Source organism: Lepidothrix coronata, unplaced genomic scaffold (assembly GCF_001604755.1).
Source record: "Lepidothrix coronata isolate B3197 unplaced genomic scaffold, Lepidothrix_coronata-1.0 Scaffold48, whole genome shotgun sequence".
NCBI lineage: Eukaryota > Metazoa > Chordata > Aves > Passeriformes > Pipridae > Lepidothrix > Lepidothrix coronata.
In genome coordinates, this window is record NW_016690228.1 from 757058 (window position 1) to 774667 (window position 17610).

General features: G+C 40.5%; 2 long non-coding RNA genes across 3 annotated transcripts in view; both read right to left on the bottom strand.

The window, feature by feature from the left end:
* Positions 1-13283, bottom strand: part of LOC108497501 — a 28241-nt gene extending 14958 nt beyond the window's left edge. For both annotated transcript variants that reach the window (XR_001874844.1, XR_001874845.1), the window contains exon 1: positions 13157-13283. This is a non-coding gene — a long non-coding RNA (uncharacterized LOC108497501). The remainder of the gene's footprint in view (positions 1-13156) is intronic.
* A 1668-nt stretch (positions 13284-14951) lies between these two features.
* LOC108497420 overlaps positions 14952-17610 on the bottom strand; it is a 29319-nt gene continuing 26660 nt past the window's right edge. Inside the window, exon 2 of the long non-coding RNA XR_001874806.1 lies at positions 14952-15671. This is a non-coding gene — a long non-coding RNA (uncharacterized LOC108497420). The remainder of the gene's footprint in view (positions 15672-17610) is intronic.

Below are 17610 nucleotides of genomic sequence, written 5' to 3' on the forward strand. Positions count from 1 at the left end.
CAGGGGTAAAGAAACCTAAAACCAAACAGGGAACAGAGGGAGAAAAATGGGAAAATGAAAACAAGGAAATTATCAGTTATAGAGGTAAAAGCAAGATTTTGCAAGCTCCAAGTGAACTTAAGACTTCAAAGTTCATGAGAAAAGGATGAAACCTTCACTGGTTATGTAAAAATTAAAGAAATAAGGAATTTGAGCATTACAGGATGAACATTAAAGATGTTCTATCTTTGTTTCCAAAACCTAAGTGAATGTGTTGCCTCCATTTTCAAGAACTAAGGGAGAAAGGCAGTGGTTAATGCAAATGATATTATCTACATGGAGCTCAGGTGCTTATGAATCAAGGAAGAAATAACCTCTATCACTGGACTTTGAAAGAACCAGCGTAAACACTAGGTTTGGTAGCAAAGTTTTTAAATAAAATTCTTAGTTTAGAGGTGATATTACAGAAATAGAGAACAGCAAAGGTAACATCTATGTTTTAGAAATGTGCAAAATGTGACTTAGAAAACCACAAGCTTGTTCGTGTGATCTCAATCAACCACAGGTCCTTAGAATGAAATAAAAGAATGTGGATAACAGGTAAATGAGAGAAATGCATCATTTGAAAATGGACTACATAGGCAATTATTAGGTGAACTGGAGGAAGGGATTAGCAGAATAAATTTTATAGAGAACTGGCTAAAGATAAGTCATAAATGGAGCTAGTATTCAAAGTCAAGACATCATAAGGGAGGCAGTCTCTGTGATGTGGCTAGTGATTTAAATATTTCTTGCCAATGCAGAGAGAAATCAGAGCATCTGAACAAAATGAGACGTGATTCAAAGTTCAAATAACAAAAGTTTCTGCTTTCGGAGAAGGAGAGAGCTTTTCTGAAAAAAATGACCGAAAGGCCAGCTGACTAGAAGCCAACTACAGTGGAGTAGCCATGAGAAAGCAAACTGTAGTCTTGAGAATATCAGTATATCCATCAAAAATAGGAAAGCAAGTATGCCATTTCAGAAGACATTTGTGAAATTTTACATGCAACATCTCAATTAGGTACAACTAGGATTTTTTTTGGTTTTTTTGTTTTTTTAGCTTAATTGCAGCAGGTGATCAGGGTGCTTTACAGCATGTTAGGTTCATTTGTTCAGCTAGTGATGGTTTTGCTTACTCCAGTTTTATTCACGTGACTCAGATTCTCTCCTTTGCACACACGTACCAGTATATACTGTCAGCACTGCCTGGTAACAGCCTGCTACCTTTTTCCTTCCTCTGCTTTCTACATGATTTTATGTGCCAGATAGCAACTGTGACTTGGTTGGGAAGTGGACAAACACATCATATTTGTAACTGCAATGAAAGTTATTTTAAAAGCTTCCCTGCCTCTCCTACTCACTGCATTACAGGGGGAGTGCAGATTACAGTGCATCTGAGGCATGCTAGTGACAGTGGGCTGGGCTGGTTCCCACTCAGACTTTTGTCCTTCTACTGTTCTTTTGCTTGCCCATTGTATCCTGACACAACACTGCAGGAAAAAACATCCGCCTTGGCTGGCTTTGCAGACTGTTTGACTTGATGATATGTTTATCATAGATTAAGATTAGTGTGTGAATTTCTGTTAGCTATTCCTGAATAACTTTGTAGGAAAAACCCAAAGGATGTTTTTTTGAACCTTAAATTGAGACTCTTGAGGTCAGACCAGAAATAGCTATGGAATCACTACAAATAAAAATTAATGGCTGGCACAAATTTTGGTGCCAAGGTAAATCACAGCAGATTTATCTGCAGGTTTTTCTGGTATGCCAGGCTTCTTAAAACAAAAAGCATTAGAATAGAAGCCAAGAGCAAAACTCAGCAAAATTTAGTTACAAGAAACAGAGGATAGCCTCTTGGAAGCACTGATGAGCTCTCGTTGCAAGTGTATGGGAAGGAGAGTTAAAAAAGTTGTTCTTGCTTGCATAAACAGGTGAGTGACGAATAAGAAACATGGTTCACCATTGTAAAAGTATATCTGGTGCTGGTAGTCACAACTTCAGCATTGATTTCATTAGGGAAGAGACAATAAAGAAAAGCAATAAAAAATTATTCAAGGGCTGGGAAAAATGTCAGATTAAAAGTTTATCAAAGAAAGGACTGGGAACCGACTGTACTAGAGCATGCAACTAAAAAGAGTCAGTAGAAAATGCTTCTATCTAGTTGCAACATGGGATGTGAAGAAACATCTAAGAGAAATGTTCTGAGGTTCCTGACCCCAGTGCCAATGTATATGGGTGAATTGGTGTATATGGTGCACAGGTGGCCCAACTATACAATCTAATGGTTCCTCTTAATCCTAAACTCCATGAATCTTTGAATTGCAGAGAAAAGACCTTTCTCCGTTCAGGGTTCCTATCCCTCACTGGAAGACAGAGCAAAAGTCCTCTGGAAGACTTTCCACTGGCTTCAGGGGCCACGGGCAAAGGCCACAACATTAGCGGTGATACACTTCTCTTTAGAGAAGCATCAAATAACAGTAGTGGCCTGAGAAATATCTGTGCTTCCAGGCATGTGAAATTAAGATTTTGAAAGATAGATCAGTGCTGTCTTTCCAACAACAAAGACTTGGAAAACCTCACCCCACTTTTGGCAACCCTTACATATCCTGAGTGGCATGCTGGGACTCTGCTGACAAGACTGTGAGCATCTCTGAGAGCATTAGCTCTTCACATTAATTTTCTAGCACCCAGCTTAGGACCAACCTCTTCTATACATTAACTTTGATTTGCAATTTTGAGGGTTTTTTGCCAAGGCTTAGCTCACTGCATTGCCATATCCTCAGGTAAAACCATGTGAGTTGTGCTGCTCAGCTGGGGAGATGTGCTTCTCCTCTCGACCCTTGCACAAAGCCCGAAGGTCAAAGCAGTTAGAGCTCCTCACTGGGACTGACTAGCTAATTATCAACTTCAATTTCATGCACTGTTTTTATCCATTTAGCTTCTAACAAAATACTTTGATGCTGTATTTAACAGAAAAATTCCAGTTCATGCTCACTCGCTTTACAAATCTCATTTGCCATGAGAGACCTCTCTATGTTGAGCTGTTACATTCAGTGTAAGGTGCTGTAGCAGCAAGAGTACATTGCATCTTTCACCATCAGGGCTTTAGAACAGCCGGGTTCGACTTACATATGTACCACAGAAAAAGACGAGGATGAGGAAAGACCCAGGTGCAGATTTCTCTGTCCAAGCCCTACACTGCAGTGGGACATGAGCAGTGGGTGAAGGGGCACAGTTCCTGCTGTCTTCAGTGGTGGGAGATGTCAGTGGAGGTTACCTTCTGGAGGTCTCTCACTCTCCTCCGCAGCCATTGGGGTTTTAAATGACATGCCAAATTTAGTCAATTGAACTAGGTATTAAAATTGGTGAATCATGTAAGGACAAGAATAGCAGTTGGAGTCTAGTGAATCCCCACCCCATAAATTACCCTAGAATTTCAACAGACTTGCTTCTTGGAAGAGTGTCTTCCTAGGACCATGTATAGGACAGCACAGGGTTAAAAGTGTTTAATCCTAAATGCATCGATGCCTTGTTCCCTGGGTGCACCAAGGGGAGGAAACTTATTCCCTGCAGCACTTTTGTGGATGTGGCCAAGAAATATTATGGATAACCTCTGTCTGACAGTGATCACCAACCAGGCTTGTGACCCTGATTTTCCTCAATTACGTCATCAGGATGATTATTTTTCCCCCATTCTGCCTGAAGACACATTTCAGTTCCAATCTGTCCCAGCTGAAACAGCTCAGTTTGATCTGGCAAAGAACAGCCAGATTGAATGTTTGATACTGAGTATCTGAATGAACCCTTTCTTTATGTCTGCAAGCATAATACAGCCTCCTAAATATCATGTTCCTCTACCTTCACAGCACTGCAGAAAAAGCCCTTGCCAACAACATCATCAGCTGATAGTGGGAAAATCTCCTTGTGATTTCATAAAATCAATATGAGGGGGCAGAGAGTCTCCTGCTGTTCTCGGGAGAAGTTCCTTGGGTGCTAGTGCATCTGGAGGCTGAGATGTCCAAATGCTGGTGTGGGGTGGACCTAGGCTTTGGCGGGGCTTGGAGCTGGGTTGATTCTGCACATAGGACAGAATGATATCTTCTCTCTGGTGAGTGGTTCCTTACTGGGGGTTCTTCCCAAGGAAAGTTCAAATAGAAAACATCAAGGGTTTGGCCCTTTTTTGTCCCTTCTTGCAATAAAAAAGGGCCAAGTAGCATAGAGAGATCACTATCAAGCCCTCTGTGCTTTCTTATTTTTTTAACTAAACCACCAGACTTTAGAGGCTTTAGCAAATCCTTCTATTTCAGCATCATTTCAAAGCAAGAGTCCTACGACTTACCTGTGAGCTAAATGCTCAGAAGTGCAATTTTGTTTCCCTTAAAATTCAGACTAAACAGTTTCAAGCCTTCAGAGAATTTACTTCAGCCTTGTCAGGTTCTGAATTAATCATTAAAAAAAAAAAGGTAAATAATCTTTACTGAAATGTCTGCCCATCCTGGAGAAGTGTTTACTAGGGGCAACTAAAAGCAGAGGCATAATTGCCTTTGGGTAGTACCTCCTCAACAACTCACAGAGTGCCTTTCCCCTCCTGACTGAGTAACACTATTTGAAAGTCTACTGCATTCTCATTTTTCTGTGTATACTACTGGGGAATAAAGGACGAAGGAGAGACAAAGTGCAATGAACTGCTCCTGAAGATGGCTAGAAAACTGCAGTCAACCTGTCGTAGCCCCCTGCCCATCCAGACCAGCAACAAGGGTTAACGAAATCAGAGTCGACCACAACACTCCTCTGGAGTGGAGTGCCTGTGTGCTGCCATTCAGCAGCTGTGCCCCATGAAGGAAAGGTATGAAGTTTTAACTGCAACAAGAAAATCTTCTCTACAAAGAAAACGCAGAAGCAAAAAGGTGAGAGCCTAAACTCTGACACCAATGACTTCAAGCCATGTCTCAATAAGGCCGGCAGAATGTCTGGCCAGTATGCTGTTCAGAGGGGATATCAAGTATTGATTTATTTCCAAGAAACCTTAATTAGATTGTTCAAAGTCTTGAAAAAGAAAGAAGGTCTTGAAGTTATCAGCAATTTGACACCAGGCAATAGATAACAAAACCCATCAGTGATTTCGAACTGTTCTAATACACTTTCTTGATATGTTTCTCAGAAAGGGAAAAAAAAAAAACAAACAACCAAAAAACAGAAGACAATCATCACCAGATATGCTCTTTTAATCTAACTAACCAGCACAGCACACTGGCAGCAACTTGTTCCATTACCTCCTCACATTGTTGATGAGTTATGCTTCACTTATCTGAACAGATCAGCAGATAACCTCTACTTCCAGAGCATCCTTTTGATTTATTTTTTTTTGTGTTTTGAATTAGTGAAGCAAATCAAATTTTCTGCAACAGGCCTAGACTCCATTACTGAAGGAGGACTTTCTGTTCAGATTAACAAGGGTGCATTGTGTCACTGCCTGCTGTAAGGTGCAGAAATGCCCAATTTATCAGAATATTAAATGCAAGAGCTTGTTGTGGTTTCTCTCTAGCTTACAGAATGTACATTTGCAGTTCTGCAGCTGAACTCCCTTCATCAAACACCTCATTACCTTGGCAAAGTGAAGGGAAATAGCAACTTAAATACTTCAGGAATATACTGGTTATACATTAACCCGTGAGTCTGTAGCTGTAGGTCTCAGGCAAGCACCACAGCATATCTGTTGTTTAATAGAAAATCAAACCAGAAAAAAATATATTCCTGTTGAGTTTGAGATGTTTCTCCTTACAGAAATGAGTGTGAGGGAGAAGGAATGATGTTGGTAAGAAATTCAATCTATTTCTATATTGGGGTACCCAAGAGCATTTCTGAGGTGTGTGCTCCCACTCTGTGCTGAAATGAGACACAGGCATATGCTACCCACCCCCTTCAGGGTTTGGTGTCCCCAGTGGGTGTGTGGGCTGGACAAAAGCTCTGACAGTTTGAAAAGTCTCTTATCTGCACTTCCAAAGGAATACGATCCCACAGTATCCCCCATGCTATTCCACTGGCCAATTTAAACAGAGTTTGAGAAATCATAATTTTCTTTCTGGATGAATAAAATCTTTCAGAGTGACCTTGTAGAGTTGCTTGTGGATGGTCTATCTTATATAAATTAGTGTGGGTAAATTTTATCTACTTAGAAAATATGTTTGAAGTCGAAAAAACATTAGAAATTACAGATGGATACTTCAATAAAAGGAAGCACCTATGTATATAGGAGCAATCTTTGGGATCTTGCAAACCAACATGCCATCCCTTGTGAGATTGCCCAAGAAGAGAGAACTAAATTGCAAAATATCCCTGTGCAGTGGGGATAATGCATAATCCCTTTAGCACAGGGTGACTAGGAGCAGGATACAGGTCTACTGAGGCTTCAGAACTGATAATTTATCTGTAAAGCCCCCTACCTTAAAGGAATCATTACACAGAAATTCTGCACCTCTCAAAACAGAAAATGCTCCCAAATTCATCTGGAAAGGCAATGCTGTTAACATTTTAGCTGTGACAAACAGGGAATAGTTGCCAGAAATCAGATGAGTAGCTGCCCCACCAGATGAAAAAGCTGGATAGAATGGCAAACTCTGATTTTGTGGCTCATATGCTGTAGCGCTTTGCTGGGTTCAGGACTGATATACCTGCCACATGCATAGGACATAATAGTGCAGTGTGCTGTTGTGTGCAAACTCAGAGCTATTATGCAAGACTTACTTTTCCAGAGAACTGTAAACTCCAGTGAACTGTGTATCTTTGTCTGTTGTTGTTTATGTGCCTATTGATTTATCTATCCATCCATCCACCCAAAAGTACTCAAATGTGGTACAAATATTTCCGTGTTCCTATTTCCATTCCCCCACGAGAATGAAATTCATTCTGGCATTTCACAAAACTCTTTGTCAGTATCTATAAAGTTAAAAACTTAATTATGCAGAACAGGTAGTTATTTGCAGGTGGCACTCTGTCTACTGATTATGAAGATGGCCAAAAATTACCAGCAACTTCCTTTAGGGGTAAAAATTATAACAATTCCACTGGAAAAAAATCACTGCATTTCAAAGTGTGTCTTCATTTGTATGTACTGCTAATCACCCATTTAACCAAAGGAGAAAGCTACTGCAGCAAACCATATGGGGCTTTGAACAACAGGAAGGAGAAGAGTCTTCTTGTTACAGAAATGGTGGGAATAGGTATAGTTCAAGCCCTTTGTTGCTTCTAGTCTGCCCTATAGCTGATTCTATAGGGATGCAAGGAGCAGAGGGGATCCTCAAAGATACCCAAATCTCACTTTAAGCCTCTCTGAAGTTCCTTCCCAGGGTAGAAACATTTGAGCATCCCAGCAAGTCCTGTCTTTGCCAGTGAGCTTTGAAGACCTGACTTTGAGGGTGCTTAGCCCAGGTTGGTACTCATGTATAACTCTCACTGAAATGGGACTAAACAGGAGTTAGTGAGGTGATAAGTGAACCGCTGGTGTCAGTTCCTTATTTTCACTAACTCAAAAAGGTATGGGGACATAAAATTAAGGCACTATCAATTGCAAATCATTATGTGAGGTCAGCATTGAAACTAAGGCAGGCAGACCTAATTGTGTATCATTCAAAGAGAGTGGGTAAAAAAATGTTCTTGATATTTGCAGATATTACATGCTCATACACTTGCATAAAAATTACCTTAAAGGATATGCAATTATTTTAATAATGTCCCTAAGCTGGATCTGGGCAGGTGCAAGTGGCAAGTTGTATTTCTGCAAGTGCTTCAGATCTTTCAAAATAATACATTGTCAGAATTTGTGATTATCCTGAGAACATTAACTCAGGTGGCATCCTGGCAGATCAGGCCTGAGTAGAATAAAATCTAGTGATGTGGAGGTCAAACAAAGTGGTTAGCAATTTCTACTTGAAGAAAGCAGCCTGTGAAAAGACAGAGGTGTGGGGGTTTTGTTGTTGGTTTGGTTTGGTTTGGTTTGGTTTGGTTTGGTTTGGTTTGGTTTGGTTTGATTTGGTTTGATTTGGTTTGATTTGGTTTGGTGTGGGGTTTTTTTGTGGTGGTTAAATTACATTTAATCCTTAGCTGGGCTTAATATGTGTGTGTGGTTTTCCTCGAGAGTAGTTTGTATTATGTAGACTTGACTTCTTTCTTTCTTGTTCCTCGTGTGCTTTCCATTTGTACCTATCCTGGGCAGAGTTACAAGATTATGCAAGTAGCAGCACAACTTTTCTTCACTCAACTGGTCTAACTGCAAATGACTGGATGAAATTAAAAGTCAGAAGAGTAAGACCATATATCACATTTTGTTCCCAGTCTTAAAGCTCTGAAGAATAAATAAAAATTATGTTTTCTAAAACCATGACTCTTATCTCAATGGCCCAAGATTAATTTCTGTGTTCTCTTCCTTCCTCCCCTACAGCTTTTTGGGCTCAACTGCCTGAAATGTTTCTTATCTCTCTTCCTAAAATGGGCCATATCTCCTTCCTGCCTCCTCTTTCTCGCAAACATTTGCACAGCCATTCCTCTCCATAGCAGAAAGCCCCAGAGGGGTCTCCTCTCATGATGATTGGCAGAAGAATCAAGTCGTTACATTTCTGTTTTGAATTTACTGCTGACCCTGTTTTGACAATCTCTTGAGGTTCTCTGAGAGAACGATCCACGTGCTATGAGGGAAAGCCCTGAGACAGTGACTAGCCTGTCTGCAGGGAAGTGGTCACCTCACCTATTGTCTGCAATCGTGCTTTGGCATTTAATGAAAGTGTGCATCAGATCACTGCACACAGGAAGTGCAGGCATGGCATGGCATGGCTGCCTAAAATCTTTTTGGAAAGGTAATCATGGCAGGCCTGAGAGAAATATTGCCTCACACCTTGATCTTGCCAGTTCTTTACACACAGTGAGAGCTGCTTCCATAGCAGACCTGGGAGAGCCGCAAGATGGAAAGACATACAAGACTTCTCTGAAGTCAGCTACGTGTGGATTGTATTGCAATACAAAAATCTGGGAGTTGTGCTGGGTGCTGCAGCATGCATACTAAGGAAGCCCACTTGTAAACACTCATAACGCCACTGCGTCCAGAGCAGAAAGGAACATGTGCACTGAAACCCTTTATGCCGTGGAAAGGAAAGGAACATAAACAACAGGCTCAGGGCTTGCTTTTGTACAGTTTAGAAGCAGACTTCCTGAATGATAAAGAAAACTGCTGTGGAGTTTACTGTTTGGTTCTGACCTACTCATACCTCCAGGTTCCCAGGAACTTCAGCGGTAATTTGCAGAAAGGACCAGATCCTCTGCCACCGCCCAGGTGGTCATACTGGCATTATGTTAATTAACACATTCGACATTGAGACATTTTTCAATTATGTCTTCTGCCAATGATATAAATACTAAGTCAGAAGTGGAAAGTCACAAAATTAGCTAGGTGGATCCCTTCATTTGAGTATGATCTGTGAATCCCACTCCTGTGAGAAAACACAATATTCTGTAGATGACTGAGAAATAAGGTTATATCAAGTAGTTTTTGTTAAAATCCTTTTAAACTACTGTTAAGATTTGAAACTGAGAAGCCCATTTATATTCATTTCATTTCACCCACTGCTAATTTTATTTATGCTGCAATATTTTCAAATAATATTTAACCAACATGCAAGCAATAGATGCACAGATGTTAGGTAGGTGGAAGGATAATCTATGATCCAGAGCAAGCTGTAAGCCAGCTCTACCAGTTATAAACAATGTTCTGTGTGTTACAAATCTTTGCCACTTTAAACTCTAGTTAACATGTATGATGATTTAGCCCATAAACCAATTCCACCCTGAGACGAATGCATTTCCTTGGTTAAAGGGTTTTTTAAGGGAATATTTAATGTGTTGTATAACAGTAAAATTCTTTTACTTAGCAAATAATTCCAGATACCCAAAACTGTGTCAAAGCAAGGTTGTACTGGCAATCCCATATCTGCTTCATAGAAACCATATTTCTCTGTTTTTAACTAGATTTTTAGAAAGTAATAATAAAATATTGGAAATGTTCATAAAATAAAAATAGTCAAGCCCTTCTTGGAAAAAAGAAAAAAGACTCTGTAGGTAGCTGGACATATTTTCAGGTATGTGTATGTGTGCCATTTTTTCACAGGAACCAGGGAATGGAATATTGGAAGGGATCTCAAGACATTTTCTGGATTAGGTATTCCTAGACTGTGTGACACTTATCACAGGGGCTATACAAAATCATTTCTAGGATGTTCATGAAGGCAGCTCACCAATTTCTTGTGATAACCTATTTATGAAGACAGTTGCAAAAAGCACAGTAGAGCTTTCTCGGTGGTGAGAAATCAGAGAGAATGGCACTGGAATCTAACTTTCAATTGGGTGATAAGAGAAGGATAAAAGGCCAGAGGCAACTATCTTCCTCATGACACTATTGTGACACTAGCAAACTCCCCCAAAAATTTCTTCAGAGAGATTTTTTTAAGAACTATTCTCTAACCAGTTCTTAGAAAAGCTAGTCAAGGTAACTGCTGTATTACTTTAACCTTTTTCTTTGCAGTGCCTTTCCTGATGATGCCTTATTCCTTAGGGCTTCATGTAGAAAAATGTGAGGAAGGGGATTCAAACAGTTTTCTCCACCAGCTGCTCTTGGATTTCATCAATTTCTGTGAGCCACAGAGTGCGACTGGTTTGATCTCTGTGCAATGACAGAAATTGAGGTCTCCTGTTCAGCCCAAGTCATGGCTCTCTCCTGCTCACCCTCCTCTTTGCCCCAGGTTCCTGTGGGCTCTGCTTCCATCCTGTCACTATAGGATTCAATGCCTATATTTCTCAGGACTGGAAAACTGTCTCAGGTCAGTGTGTTCCCCAGAGACCCCTCAATTTACATCTGTGCATAACGATATTTAAATACTTTCATGTGAAACAGCATCTCTGTTCAGTTGTTCTGCTTGCAGAGCAGGTACCAGACAGCATGACAAGCTTTGTGAAGTCTTTGCCATCGATGTGCAACAACAGCAGCAACCTCAGGCCTTAGAGGGTGTTTTGGGAAACTTCTGGCCTGTTACCTTTGGTCTCGGAAAGCTGTGAGCTGTGATATATGTCCATGTGCAGAGACAGGACCAACCACCATAAAGACAGAAACATCAAGAGATCAAGTTGGTCAAACCAGATAAATTTTTTCTTAACCACTGTCTCTTCCTCATTCTATTCTTCTTGCATTTACAAACTTCCGATTTCCTTTTCTGTTATGTTAGTAACCACCTATGTCTATATTTACTTTAGGAACCATGTAGTGCCTTTTTCTTCCTTTAAAGAAAACTGGATTGATATTCAAGCCTAACTGAGGGATTTTTCCTGAATTTATTTTCTTTCAGTGACTTTTAAATATAAGCCTCTGTCCTACTTCCTACTTTGTATCCCCTTTTCATTCTCCAATTCTGATGTTTCCAGTAATTTCTAATTTTTTGCCCTCTTAACATTTCGTGTTGAATTTATGCACACTGAACTGGATTCCATTGGCAGTCCAGCCACATTTCTTAACTACTTTTTGCAGACTGTGTGATATTAATTTATGAGCCATAAGCTGAAAACTGTCACACTACCATCCTCTCTCTGTTTTGCTAACAGCAAAATTTGACTCATTTGCACCTAGACTGTGTGTATTACAAAACAGCATGGGAGCAGAACTTGTCAGAAAATGCTTAGGGAATCCAGTAATCATATGGAATGGTCTTATTTAAAAAAAAAAAAAAAAAAGCTGTTTCTCATCAGTTTTGGTGCTGTGAAGGTCCTACCCAATTTACGCTGTCCACCCATTATTTTATTCAGACCCACACATTTTCAAAAAGCCCTATTCACAGAAATCCAGAGATGGGAATGCAGAGGTTAGTGCTGGTGCTCCTTGGGATGGAGAGAGGTCAGCGGCAGATCTCTCCATGAGTCAGCCTGCTGGAAATGATGGCCAAGCTATTGCCTTGTCCTTCCCATGACACAGCAATCTTGGAGGCAGAAAAGCCAGCATCACTCACAAGCCTGTGTTCACTGTGCCCATCCTCAAGTGGCTGGTGGAGATGAGATTGCTAAGCTCAGCAGCTGTCTGCTTTTTATCTGCCAAGTGGAAATGGACCCAATTGCTTTTGTGCAGGCAGGCTTTACCTTGACTGTGTCCCTTTAAATCACAGCATGTGCAATTCAGTAAGAACAAAGTATAAGTACAATGAAAGCCGGGAGCTCCTTTCAATATGGAAATGTTTCCCCAAGTGACTCAAATTAAATTTCATAAGAAGAAATCCATAGTTCCATGAAATTTATAGATGCATTATAAAAAATAAGTATATTGCAGTCTACTTGATTTACTGTTGATTCTTTGGGCAGCACTCAGCAGAGTAAAGGAGGAATGTGATTTGGAAATGCACCGGAGGGGATTCAGCAGTATGCTGGCAGCATCAAGTTTCATCCAATTCGAGGGGACTTTCACTCTGCTTGGATACTGTAACTAACTGGGTTTACTATCGAATTACATTTTGCTGGGTCTCCTGTAAATCTGAGAACTAATGAAAATAAATGCAAATATAGTGACTTTTGCCTCATTTGCGCTCCCCTTAAGCCTTCAGCTATTCTGACATAATTTGTTTCTCTTTTACCGTCTCTGTTTTTTATGGGTTGTGTATGGAGACCAAAGCTTCTGTTCTGCAGGAGGACACACAGAGAAACAGTCCATTGGGGAATAATCCGAAAAGCACCATGAGTTGGATTTGAAATTAAGCCTTTTGTCTGTGACCAGTTACCGCGTCTTCGCATGCACGTAGGTGAAGCTGACCTTAGGTGTTAGGTCTAAAGAAAGGCTGTGGAAGGTTTGGGGGTATCTGAGCCCTTTGTCAACACCTTGCATTTGAAACCAGGACACCCCCACCTTGGAGTTACAAGAGGTTTGCATGTCCTGTGTGTTGGGCACAGCATGGGATGCTGGCACCAGCAGGTTACGTAGTAGGTGTTGCTGCCCCATATAGCATAAATTGGATAAGTGGGAGTCTGGGTGACTCTTCCTGCCTACTCTGGTGGACACATTCAGGAAGAAAAAAACCAACAACAACAAAAACCCCTTTTCTCCTTCCCATGAATAACTCACCTTCCATCAGGTACCAGGAGAGAGCCAAAGGAGTCTGACTCTAGTGGTCACACACAAACAGGCTTGCTAAACGTAATGTGCAAAAAACTTGCAAAAACAAACCCTGAAGCCTGTGGCAGAGGTATCAGTAAGCAGACACTTGAAAAGGCTGAGTGCTTGTTAATATTTAACAAGCAAGTCCTCATCTGACTCAGTGGCGTTGTGCTTTGTTTATTTAATCCCTAAATTCTCCAAGGGAAAAAACCCTCTCTTTATTAGCCTATGACAAATAAGTAAAGAGGAGGACCTGGAAGAATCTCACTGAATTTTCTATTTAATAGTAAAGCAGCCTGTGTTGCACAGTCTTCCCTTTATGAGATGAAGCAATATTTTAGACTGATTTAAGCAAATCTTCTTCCCTCAAACAGGATGGTAAAAGAGGTAATATTTGCCTACCCTGAGGTTTGCAAATGGATTTCAGAACTGTCTTCAAATTACCTTTTCTGCCAGACTCATTTGTGGTGGAACTTAGGAACAAGTGAGAAGGCAATGTTTTGAGCCAGACTTAGTTTAATTTTAGACAGAGACTCATAGTTCAAATCTAAGGCCAAACTATGCCTTAAGGGAATATAGTTGTTGGAAATGTGTAGCTTTTCTAGCTACTTTTCAATAACCAGACTTCTAGTCTGTGGAAAATATAGGTTTATCCAGCCCCCTGAAAATAATTTTTATGGAATTTTATGGATTTGTTCTACCAATTTAACATCTGGGCTAAGGTACTCTCAGTGTAGGATGACACCAAATCCTAGCTGACCAAGGAAGTTCTTTCAAGCTGAGTTAGACAATGAGTCTCAACCAAGTCTACTGGAGTAGTATCCAAAGTGTCTTATTTGGGGCCCAGGTTTTAGGGTTTATTTAAAGTCTCGTTTTCATGGCCCCGCTCAGGCAGAGGGAGCATCACAGTTGATCATAGCTCTGTTTCATAAAACCCATGTCAAAAGTGGGACGACAAATGGTCTTGCTTGGAAGCAGTCTGTGCTGTGGGACACATTCCCCTTTGAAGCAGGATGGAACATGGATTCTCCCTCCTGTCAGAGGGACAATCCTCTATTCCTGATACCTGTTCTAATGGGGTTTATAAGAGCCGTTGTACTTAGTGAAGCCAGGAGTGCTATTTTTGGACTACGGTACCTGTAATTTGGCCATATTGATCAACATAACTGGTCTACTCTGGCCTTTAATCAGGAGGTCTGGAGACACACCATCTATAACGCTGCTGATGCTTTTGAGAACACACGCAGGATCACTCTTGAGGAGAAAAGACAACGCAGAAAGAATCGTGCCTTGCAGAATATACCACCTAAGGAGTCTTTCTGCTGTGCCTTTTGCAACCGGACATGCCTATCTCGTACTGGCTTTTTTAGCCACCAGCGCGCTTGTAACAAACGTGGGTAGAACCTTTCCCAAATCTTCGTTCGCAAAGCCCAGCCATGATGATGATGATGATGACCTGTAATTCTGCTATGTTTCTTTAATACAGAACAGTCATTTCCTTTAAAAGTCCATGCATGGTTTTACAGTCTCACTGCCTATCCATACTTCAGCTAACGGTTTTGTTTTTTTCTTTGTATTCTGACTTTCATCTTTCCTGGTTGCCATGGTGATAGCAATATAAACATCTCCAAAGGATGAGCTGCTTCCCTTGGAAGAAGAATGGCTTACTGTACACATCAGGACTGCAGAAATGTTTAATGAAATTTTGACCACACGGTAAGCTAGTTTGGTGAATCATAAAGCGGAAATCACCATCTGGGTCTAAGGTCATGTCAGTTACATTGACATTTTATTTTATTCTCTTCCATTCTGAAGACTACATTTTGTTTCTTGTTCAGGCCAACAGGGTTATAAATTACAAAGATTATCTGGCAATCTAAAGAGCTATTTATAGATTAAGTAGAATGTTTACTGCCAAAAGAAGTTTCTCCTCAGATTCAGATCTAGATCAGCTTGATTATATTCTTTAAGAAACATATTTCAGCCCTATATCCTCCTGTTCATGGTGTTTTTTATGTAAGAGATTGAACAAAACATCTCATCCCTTCCACAGAGGACAAAGAGTTGTCAGCACACACCACAAATGAAATTCTACATCTGATGAGACTGGGGGAAACTGCAATTAACTTGATCAAAGTGTATATAGGAAATGAGGGCCAGAACCCAAAATGGTCCCCTGCATGGAGTGCATGGCATCTGGTCCTGTGCTCAGACTGCATGAACACAACTCTCTTTAGCAAATGTGTCATACAGAGTGTTGGTCTCCAAATCAGCTTTAACATGACCAACGAAGAGCTTGCAATGTTCCTGACTGGGAATAGCATCCCAGTAGCGGATGTATGGTACAGGATGGTACGTAGCAACCTTCCCACCACTGAGTGTCTGCAAGGTTAAAAAATCTCAAACTGTTCTTCAGGGTGGGCTTCTTTTGAGCTTCTGCATTACACTCCTGTGGGAGGGAATTCTTGGAGTATAGTTGAACCTGGAAAAAACCAAAACAGTTTATTGCAAAAAAATATTCAGTTTGGAGTCAGAAGAAAAATCCTTGTAACACAAAGACAGGTGGCCTCACCCACTGTAATCTAGAGATGAACCCAGGGTGGTATTTCTTCTCTTTTTCAGTGTGCAAAGATTTAAAGCAATATGCTTTCAAATACCTCTAGCTTCAGTCTCACCTCCTCCCATTCCTGCCCTGTATTCTGGAACTGTAACTGGTGATAAAGACTCGAAAGGAAAACAGAAAGAACAATATTATGCGCATTTTGAAAATGTAGGAATAAATGTTGTTCCCTCAGGGAATCACTTGAGTGACACAATGGAAAAAAGCTCCAGGGGTGTGTTCCTGCACTATCTGCCTCCACCCCCAGTGCAAAGGCCCCTGGGCTTCCAATGGAATTAAGTCTACACTTCACGTTGCACAAGTGGTACAGGTCTTGAAGAGACCTTTCTTAACCATGAATATGTCCCAAATCAGCTGTTGCTGTTTAGCAGGAGAGAATTAAGCTTGTCTTGTGCCAAATTTGGTAGCAAATATTCTTCATCTATCTTTGCTGTTATGATTTATAATTTTATAATTTTATAGTAAATTTAATATTATTGAATATCATATCAAAGATAGAAAACATTTTTGGACATATTTGCATGCAACCATAAACTGTATATCATTAATATATTTACTGTCTGTATTACTTTGAGGCAAATATATAGGGTAAAAATGAACATGCTATTCAAAGGTTTAAGATGTTTTGAAAATAACTCAAAAAAGATTTCAGTTTTGCATTGAATTACTTTCAAATTTCCTTATGTGTTTGTGAAAATGACAGTTAGAAGGCAGGTTTTTTTAATTTACTTGGCAAAAAATTTTAATAGCAGCAGCTGTCCAAACATGCTGCAAGACACCCTTACACAAATATACAACACCTACTGAGGCAACTAAACTTTTGAATTGGTATTTTGTTTACAAGCAAATGCAGTTACTCTTGTGCTCCCATCACATACTGCCTTTTGCAGATGGTTGTGAATTTTTCTGTTTGAAAGAGTTTGGGGAGTTTCTAACGGGGAAAATATCAAGACTGAAGTAGAAAAGGGAAAAATTGATGTGCCAGTGCTCGACACAGCCATTTTGAATTACTGTAACTTCGCTGCTTTTCAAAGATCCACTAATACAGAGTGCATGGCAGTTCAGGATGGAGAAGTTACTCTGATTTTGTATGCATGTGCGTGTTTGAGAGCTGTATTACAGCAGTATAGCTGGTCACTGTTCCCAGTTTAACCACACCCAAGGCCACCTTCACCATCAATCTCTGCCCATTGCTCCTCATCAGTTCTCAAACCCAGAAAGGAGTACCCCATGTCCCTGGGCATCACAGTGGCGAAGTAGTGAGAGAGCCCTGCATGGGAGGTCCTGCTTCATGCTTATTCCTCATACAGAGCACATTTTTTCTTTTTCTGACCAGGTCTCCTTTGCCACACATAACCACTAATTTCAGGGAGGTAAGCAGGTGCCAAGCCATTGTCACCCTGTCTTTGATGGGCTCCTCTTTGATGGACTCCTTACCCTTAGCTTTCCCAATGGGGAACACAAGGTACTGGCGGGTTGAGGATAACTAACTCCAATGTTGTGTAGATCTGTTTATGAGTTTTGCATCTTTATGAGCCTTCCAGGACAAAAAGGATCTTTATTTAATCAGTGCTTGAAAAAATCTTGTGAGGTACTGGATGTAAATGAGTTGTCAGGTATATTCTGCTCTTCACACTGCTGCTGGGACATATTGAAGCAAGTCAGATCATCATCATCTCAGGATTCCTGGAGTACCCAGGCAGTCTAGAAAGGGCTCCAGACTGTTCTGAGAAACTGGCTCTGAGAATAAGCTAGTTTTAACAGATACAGCTCATTAAAATATTCACGTATTCACATTTCT